At 42.1% G+C, this 9,793-nt stretch overlaps 1 pseudogene; it reads left to right on the top strand.

Moving 5' to 3' along the window:
- The first annotated feature begins 4,004 nt into the window (after positions 1-4,004).
- LOC129491652 (high mobility group protein B3-like) lies at positions 4,005-9,462 on the top strand (annotated as a pseudogene).
- Positions 9,463-9,793: the final 331 nt, after the last annotated feature.

The following is a 9,793-nucleotide window of genomic DNA, read 5'->3' as shown; positions in this document are numbered from 1 at the left end:
CAAGCAGAAGAAGCAGAAGAGGCTGAGAGCTCTGGGACATTGACAGACAGCGTGGTTGGTGTGGTCCAGGAGAGGTGAGTAAAGCAAGAGGCAGGATTCAGGTCAGGCAGGGCCTGGGAAGCCACTGTGAGGATTCAGAGCTTTCCCCTGAGAGCAATTCTTAGGAAAGGGAGCGTGGAGAACTGGGTCCCCCGAGCTCCAGCAGGGAAGGTATGAGTTTCTGCTTGTGGAGCATTTGGGCTCTGATCCCCCAAATATCAGCCACCGCCCACACAGTGAAAGCTGTCGATGCAGGGGAGGCTCAGGACCAGGAAGTCCCACGGTGGACCTGGGTGGTGACAGTGGGCGGGTGCTTCAGTTTCCCTTACTGTAAAGTGGGTAGAATCAGCCTTGGATCAGTGTGTTGAGAGTTTCTGAGGATGGACAAAGTAGTAGCTGGAGGAAAGCCTTGTGCCCTTTTAATGGCTAGCATGGCTTAGAAGGAGACTGCTGACTGCCTCCCTCCAAGCCAGCAAACCCTGGGATTACAGAAACACAGCAGCCCCTCCAGCATGAGGTGGCAACTTACCCAAGGAAACAGAAATATCCCAAGGAATTCAGCAAATAGCCTGCAGATAATTTTATGTAGTAGAAGGAGCCTGGGCTTTGGAGCCAGAAAGACTTGAATTTGTACCCTGGATCTGTCACTAGCTGTGTGACCTTGGATAAATCACTCTCTGAGCCTCATTTCCTCATCAATAACAAGAGGACAATTGCAACAAGCTGTGCTTATTCAGTTGTTTTAAGGGCTAGAGATGGCATTTATAAAATGTTCAGCACAACGTGAGGCAATAATAGCTCCTCAATATTTGGTAGAAGTAGGTAAACATTCAAACCATTAGAGAAGTGGGTTTTCACCTGTGCTCAGAACAAGGTGAACGCTGTCTGCCACCATTGCCCTTTAATAGTCTTTTATCCATTTTCCTTCACTGCTAGGAAGTCCTGCCTCATGTCTAATCTGCATGCGTCTCTTCACATGGCAGCTGGAACCTACCTGGTCTTGATCTGCCCTAACAAGTGGAGCCTGACAACACCTGTGCATCACCAAAGAAAAGTGCCAAGCCCTGGTCACCCAGAGGGCCTCTCCCACTAGTTTGTACAGAGAGGCTCACAGAAGACATGGAATATTGGTCCTACTGAAAAAGCAGGCAAGCTGGGGGAATACAATCATGTCAGGAATGCAGGCACAGACATCACCTTCTCTCATCACTGTCCACGGTCCGCACACCAAGACCTATCACTTTAGACACAAACCTTCCCAGGACCAGGACAGGAGAGATGAACTCTAAGGTAAGCAAGGGTCCAGGATGAGAATATGGGGTTTCTGGGTCCGTGAACACACACACACATACATACACGAATGTGGACACACATAAGAGCACATAACTGTGTAAAATACACAGAGAAAGATGTTTAAGGGGACCCCACACCCAGAGATCACCAGCCACTTGAGGAGATGGTGAGGTTGTTTAACTTTTTTATACCTCAGGTCTCTTGTCTGTAAGACAGGAATGCTAATAACACAGGAATGTCATAACGATTACATGTTAGGTACTTGGACAGTACCTAGCCCAGCGTGGGCTCCCGTTTTTGCTACTATGATTATTATTACAGCCGGACATTCTCTCAGGACACAGAAATCTAGAGATACAGATGCAAACACAAATACACCCAGACCCAGCACAATCAGATTCACAGGCACACACATACCCTGAATCTGACCACAGATACAGGTGCTCATCAAAGAGAAGCTGCGTCAAGCACCCTGCTGGTGGACAGTGTGGCAGAGCTCACATAGTTTGGTCTTGGTCCAATTAGGCCTGGTTCATTTCAGCCAGACTGCAGCAAAGAAAGTAAAATTGCTCTGCAAATTCAAATGAGCAGATTTTTGAGATGCCACATGGAGAGATGCCAGGGAGAGAGATAGAGGACCGAGCCTAAGTTCAAAGCCTGTTTTTTAAGGGGTCAGATAGTCACTTTTAAGCTGCTTAATGGCCGGACCTGTGAGGTAGCCAGGCCCCACACCACCTAATACACCTTCAGTGAAAAGTGTACTGCCCTGAGTGCCTGCCATGCAAGAGTCTAGAGATGGTCAAAGAGAGGAGACTGTGTTCCAAATATGAGCTTATGCACCATCAGTCGTGCTCAGAGTCAAGAGGCAAGAGATGCGGAATTCAGTGGGATCAGGAAAGTAGAGCAAGCACCAGAAAGCAAAGGGCCTTGAAGCACTCCAGGATTGTCAAGAAATGGGGATGTCTGGAGGATGCAGAACTATCCTCTGACATCCAACTTTATAACCCAACTTCTGGGTTATAAAAAGAGCAGAAACATGAGCACATATGTTCAGCCCTTTCTAAAGCATTATGTCCACTTGCTAAGGGAGGCTGGAGGGCTAGTCAAGGATGGTGTGGATTTGGCCAGAGAGGGCTTTGTGGAAAGTGGGTGTGGGTTAGAAAAAAATGCGGTGTTTGCATCTGGTCAACCTGAAAGTGATGAGGGTTATACCTTGGAGGTGGCCCTCTAGGAGATTTCTCTGCAATTCATCAAGAGGATTTTCTGTGATCCCACGCCAATTCTATTTAAGAGGAGACTGTGAGTGACACTCAGAGAATGAGTAGCTATCATCTTTCCTTCCAGGATGAAGCTGCCGCATAACTCTGTGATTAACACACACTGACTCTGGACGTCAGGGGAGATTAAAGGAGGAATCAGACGCTTTTGAAGAGAAGGTGGCCATCTGGAAGGTGCAGGTGCATGATGGTGGAGGCTGAAAGGTGGCAGATGGCTTGGTTCTGTGAAGGCGAATTAGGGAACACACAAGATGACAGATGGGCAGGTGTTGGGTCATTGTGAAAGGGATTTGCCCAAGTGAAACAAAGATTTTTTTTTTCTATTTAAATTTGGGTCAAGCACAAGGATTTCATCACTATTTATTAACTGGCTTTCAAACTTTGCCTACAAACAAAGTGGAAATCTCTTTATAGCAGATTAATTTGGAAAACAACTCAAGCAATAAAAAGAACAGAGAGGAGAGGCAAGGTTGACCTACCATCCCTTATTTGCAATTCTAAAATGTAAAACAGTTCTGAAAATTAAATTTAAAAAAACGGATTTGACAGCATAACCTGACTTCAACTGACCTCTTTGTCATCTTTATTCCATGTAGTGTGAACATTTGATGCAGAAATGTTGATGCGTTTGACTATTGAGTACTGCCCAGACCCCACTAGGGTTTTACGTAATGTGGGTAATATGCTCTATATTACCTTTCTAAAGTCCAAAAAGTTCAAGATTTTGAAACACACCTGGTCCCCGGGGTTTGTTCACAGATCCCACTTACCTCCAAGGACAACTGAGAATGTATGCTCAGCAGGCTGCCCGGTGCTGGCCTCAGCATGGGATGCTCAGGTGTGAGCAAGTGGAAAAGGCTTCAAAGAAAGGATACAGCTCTTTGTATGGGTACATTTGCCAGGGAGGGGAGCAGTGTGTAAATGCTCCACTAGGCTGGGGGATGTGAAATTGACAAAGAGGAAGAGAAGCCCTTAGGAAAGGCATCCTCCTAAGTGAAATGGTAATTCACTTCGAGATGGTGCTAATAATTAAAACATTTTTTATGGCATTTAAAGAAACATCAATTAGGCCTACATGTGAAGCTACTCACAACTCCTTGTAACATACATTTCAGAAATGTTGCTGTCCCTTGATCTGCCTTTCTTGTCTTCATCAGGTGGGTCCCCCATCCCTAGCCCTGCTTATGGCCTCCTCAGGAGGGCCAGCGAGGAGGACGGCTGAGGTGGGAGGGCAGGGAGCCAGGAGGATCACTACAAATAGAGTCCACCTTCTCCATTCTTCTCACTGAGCCACTTCTGAGCTTTCCAAAACAACTGCAGCAGCAGCAGCTGCCACTTCAACAGCCACAGAAGTGTTGGTGTCACCAGGACACAGCCTCAGGTACGAGAAGGGGCATGGCTGCAGAGGGGCAAAGTCTGAGGGGCTGTGTTGGTGCTGAGCTTCAGGGCAGCCTTATGAGAAAGTAAATAAATAAATACCCACAGAGGTCTCATAATAAAAGAGAAAATGTAACAATTTCTTGGAAATTTTTTTAAAAACAGATCTTCATTCTAAAAGGAAACGTCTCACATGGATCTTATACAGAGAAGCCTGAGTGACTTGCAATTTTAACAATGGTTTTGTCATAGATGTAAAGGTAATTTTTTTGATGATATTTTTGTTAATAGAAGAGCTTAGTAGAAGACCTTAAATGAGGTTCTGGACCAGTGATGCTGAGAGGGTCACCATTTCTACACATTCTCTATGACAGAGGATGCAGGAGCAGAACATGCTAGGGCCTCCTCCTACACAGGGCTCATGAAGAGATGCTGATGAGGAGAGACTTCTAGGTAGGAGAGGATAAGGTTCTGGATTGGGAACCTGGAGCCCTCAGGGAACCAGGACAAATGGGAGGAGTCTCCATAGCCACCTTCTGTCTGATTGCATCAAAGGAAGACTGCTACCAGTGATGGATGAGCTGGGGTGGGAAGTAGAGCTCTTCATCGCTGGAGGTGTTTAAGCAGAGGCTGGTAACTCCTTGACAGATACACTGAAGAAAGGTTTCATGAATCAGCTGGGGGATTAAAATATTACATTGGTGCAAAAGTTATTTTCATCAGGAAAGACAGGAGGGAGTGTTTCCAAATCTCGGGGTGGAGGTGGGCAACAAATTACTACTGTCTTTGCAGCCACTGATATGCCCCTCCCCAAATTTCAGACAGAGCGTCAGTGCAGCTGGTGGTCAAGCATCAGGTCCCTTAGGCTACTGGGGAGGAGGAGTTGAAGACCTCTGGGCTGATGCTCTCACCTGGGGTACTTGGAGCAACAAGTAATACTTGGATAACTGTAATGGACTAGAGAAATACTCATTGAGAGCTTCTTAAGAATATTTTAGCCCAGAAAGACAAGGTGAGCTCACATTTGACAAAAGGCAAGCTTTCCAGGGGTTGGCTGTTTTTCCCCATGCAAGCAGGACCCCACACCCACTGCATCCCCCTTGCCTTGCTGCTTCTGGTTTGTAGGTGATGGAATGCAAAAGATGTGGTTTCAGCAAGTATTTAACAGATGTAGAACTACCTAGATAATGTGTATCTCCCGTTGCCTGCCTCCATGTCTCTGTCCAGTGGAATTTTCTGCCAAGAGATTGTTGTCCAGTTTGGTCTCTGTGAGCCACATGTGGCTATTGGGCAATTGTAATGTAGCATGAACACATAAATACATTTTAAACTTCATTTAATTTTCATTAATTTAAATTTAAATAGCCACTTGTAGCTAATAGCTATTGTATTGGACAGTGCAGTGCTGGAACATTTATTCTTTGATAGCGGGGATTGCATTTTTAAAAAGTCTTTGTATCTCTGGCTCCTTGTATAATGCCCATGAGTAGATATTTGATAAATAAACAACGAAAGAAGATGACGATGTTCTAGGAGGTTTTTGGAGAGGGCATGGTTGAAATCTGAAGGCAAAAGGGCTGTTTTTACTAGATTAATGAAGACTTCAAATCACTAGAGTGTTGGCTGGTTTGTCTGCAGTTTTGTTCTCCTCAATGATCTAGGACTTTCCTGCCATTTTAACCATAGCTTGATGCATTTTGGTAAATGTGCACACATGTAGGTATAGAATATCACCATCAAGATACAGGACATTTTCATACCATAAAAAGTTCGCTTGTGTCCAGGGTTGGTTTCATGGGTATGCACAACCTGTGCAGTCACACAAGGACATGTGCTCAGAAAGGCCCCATGCTTGATTTACTGCTCTGCTGTTCCTGCCTTGAAATTCTTAATAATTTTTTTTTAACAAGGGGCCCTGCATGTTCATTTTGCATTGTGCCCTGCAAATTATGCGGCTGGTACTACCTGTATCCCTTTGCAGTCGATCCCCTCCCACCACACCAGCCTCAGGCAAGCACTGATCTGCTTTTGTCACTATTGGTTAAATTTGTCTTTTTAGAATTTTAATTTATTTTTAAAGACAGGGTCTTGCTCTGTCATCCAGACTGGAGTGCAGTGGTGCAATCATGGCTCACTGCAGTCTTGAACTCCTGGGCTCACGTGATCCTCCTGCCTCAGCCTCCTGGGTAGCTGGGACTACAGCATGCGCCACCACGTCTGGCTAATTTCAGGGTTTTTTTTTTTTTTTTTTTTTTTTTGTAGAGATAGGATCTCATTTTGTTGCTCAGGATGGTCTTGAACTCCTTGTCTTGAACATTCCTCCTTCCTTGGCCTCCCGTTGTGTTGGGATTACAGGTGTGAACCACCACCGGCCCTTGTCTTTATCAGAGTTTCATGTAAATGGAGTCATAAAGTTTGTAATTCTTTGTGTCTGGTTTCTTTTACTCATAACATTGCTCTTGAGAGTTGTCCTTTTTTGTGGTTAGAAATAGTTTGCTCCTTTTTTATTGCTCAGTAGTATTCTATTATGTGGATACACCATGATGAGTTTATTCATTCATTTGTGATGGACAGTTGGGTTGTTTACATTAGTTGTCTGTTATAAATTAAGCTGTTACAAGCTTTTGTTTATAAGTCTTTGTGTGGACAATGTTTTCATTTCTCTTGGGCAAATACCTGGGGATGGAATTGCTGACAGTAGGATAACATATTTTCAACTTTTCAGAAGCTGCCAAATTATTTTCCAAGGTTTTTGTACCACTTAATATTCCTACCAGCAATGTATGAGAGTTCCAGTTGCTTTACATTTTTGTCAGCACATTGTATTGTCAGTCTTAAAGTTTAGCCATTCTAGTGGCTAAGCTGTGTATTTTATTATGGTCTTACTTTGTGTTTTCCTGTGACTGAAGATTTCGGGCATCATTTTATGTATCTTCTTTTGTGAGGTCTGGTCAAATCTTTTGCTGTTATTTGTTTGTTTTCTTATTATTGAGTTATTTATATATTTTGGATACAAGTTCTCTGTTAGATTGTGTGTGTGTGTGTGTGTGTATTAATATGATAAATTTTCTTCCATTCTGTGGCTTGACTTGTCTTTATTTATTTATTTATTTATTTAATTATTATCATTTTTTGAGACAGGGTCTCCCTCTGTCACCCAGCCTGGAGTGCAGTGGCACAATCACAGCTCACTGCAGCCTTGACCTCCTGATCTCGAGTGATCCTCCTACCTTGGCATCCTGAGTAGCTGGGACCACAGGTGTGTGCCACCACACCTGGATAATTTATTCTTATTGTTTTGTAGAGATGGAGTGTCACTATGTTTCCCAGGCTGGTCTTGCATGCCTGGGCTTAAGTGTTCCCCCCATCCCAGCCTGCTAACATGCTGGGATTGAAGGCGTGAGTCACTGCTTCTGGTCAGCCTTGTCATTTTTTTAATGACATCTTTCAAAAATAGATGTATTTTTAACTTTTATGAAATTCAATTTAATGTTTTGTATTTCATGGTTTGTGCCTTTTGATGTCCTATCTAAGAAATTTTGCCTACCCTAAGGTCACAAAAATGTACTCTTAAGTTTTTCTTTTAGAAGTTTTATAGTTTGTTTTTTATCTTTAGGTCTATGATCTATTTTGAGTTTTTATGTATGGTATGAGATAAGAGTAAAGTTTCACTTTTTTCCCATACATATATTCAATTGTTCTAGCACCATTAGAAAAACTTCCCTTCCTCTGTGGAATTACCTTTGCTTTTTCATTAAAAAATAATTGATCACATATGTTTGGCTCCATTTCTGGACTCTGTTTCATTGATTTGTATGTCTATCTTTATGTTAATGCCACCTTGTCTTAATAACTACAGAATTATAATAAGTCTTGAAATCAGACAGGGCAAGTATCCCAAATTTGTTGTTTATAAAAATTGTTTTAACCATTCTAGGTGTTTTGCAGCTTTATATAAATTTTAGACTCAACTTGTCAAGATTGCATTACATCTATAGATCAATTTGGGGAGAACTGATTTTTGACAATATGGTCTTCCAATTCACGTCTATTTATTTAGATCTTTAATTTTTCTCAGCAATGTTTTGTAGTTTTCAGTGCACAAGCATTGTACTTTTTTTCGTTAAGTTATCCCTAAATATATAATTTTTTAATGGTATTGAGAATGGTATAAAATTTCTTTTCCATTGTTTTTGACATTATGTAGAAATACATTTGATTTTTGTATGTTGAGCTAGTATTCTATGATCTCAAACTTCTTATTTCTAGTGGCATTTTTGTAGACTCAGGATTTTCTATGTACACAGTCATGTCACATGAGAAAAAGATAGTTTTACTTCTTATTTTCAAATCTACATGACACTTATTTCTTTTCTCTTTCACTGGCTAGAATCTCCTGTATAATGTTGGCTAGAATTGGTAAGAACAGGTATTCTTGCTTTGTCCATAACTTTAGATTAGAACTCATTCCATCTTTTACCATTGAGTATAAAGCTAGTTTAGGTTTGTTACAGATGCCATTCATCAGTTGAGAAAATTCTCTGCTCCTGGTTTGTTGAGAGTTTTTACAGTGAATAGATGTGGAATTTTGTCAAATGGTTTTGTTTGCATTTTTCATTTGTTTTTTATCTCTTGAGATGATCATATAGTTGTTCTCTTTTATTCTGTTAACATGGTGAGTTGTGTTGACGAAGTTTTAAATGTTGAATAACCTTTGCATTCCTGGGATAAACTCTATTTGTTTACAATATGTTATTCCTTCTAAAAATCTCAAGGCGACTCTCGTGGAGGCAGCTAACTTGAGGCTGGGGAGTGCTGAGCGGCGTGTCATGCCCTGTGCTTGCCCAGACTAGTGAACAATACAGTCAGGGTGGCTAAAGGTGACCCCAAGAAAGCAAAGGGCAAGATGTCTGCTTATGCCTTTTTTGTGCAGATGTGCAGAGAAGAACATAAGAAGAAAATCCCAGAGGTCCCTGTCAATTTTGCAGAATTTTCCAGGAAGTGCCCTGAGAAGCGGAAGATAATGTCTGGGAAAGAGAAGTCTAAATTTGATGAAATGGCAAAGGCGGATAAAGTGTGTTATGATCGGGAAATGAAGGATTACGGATCAGCTAAGGGAGGCATTAGGATCCTTTTTCTTGCCTCCCTTAGTTGGTCTCTAATCCTTCGTTTGGATCCCGCCATCTGGATTCTTCCTGCTCTGTTCCGAATTCTGCCCCAATATCAAATCCACAAACCCTGGTATCTCTATTGGAAATGTCGCAAAAAGGCTGGGTGAGATGTGGATGAACATGTAACAGTGAAAAGCTGCCTTACATCACCAAGGCGGCAAAGCTGAAGAAGTAGGAGAAAGATGTTGCTGACTAAAAGAAGGTTTGATGGTCCAAAGGGTCCTGCTAAAGTTGCCTGGAAAAAGGTGGAAGAGGAAGACAAAGATGACGAGTAGGAAGAAGAGGATGAGAAGAATGAATTTTAAAAACTGTTTATCTGTCTCCTTGTGAATACGTTAGAGTAGGTGAGCACCTTAATTAATACATCAAGTGTCTGTTGCCCTCATTAGGTTTAATTACAAAATTTGATCACAATCAGATTGTAGTCTCTCAAAGTGCTCTAGAAATTGTCAGTGGTTTACATGAAATGGCCATCGGTGTCCAGAGCACCCTGAAGCTTATCAAAATTGTACATATTTCCAAACATCTTTAAAATGAAAAAATAATCTCGTATTCTCCTCACTCTGCGCACTTTGCTGTTGGTGTGACAAGGCATTTAAAGACGTTTCTCCTCCGCCCCTTTTTTTTTAACTTGTA

Source organism: Symphalangus syndactylus, chromosome 10 (assembly GCF_028878055.3).
Source record: "Symphalangus syndactylus isolate Jambi chromosome 10, NHGRI_mSymSyn1-v2.1_pri, whole genome shotgun sequence".
NCBI classification, from domain to species: Eukaryota; Metazoa; Chordata; class Mammalia; order Primates; family Hylobatidae; genus Symphalangus; species Symphalangus syndactylus.
The sequence above is the reverse complement of the archived record's forward strand: the minus strand, read 5'-3'. Positions and strand labels throughout refer to the sequence as shown.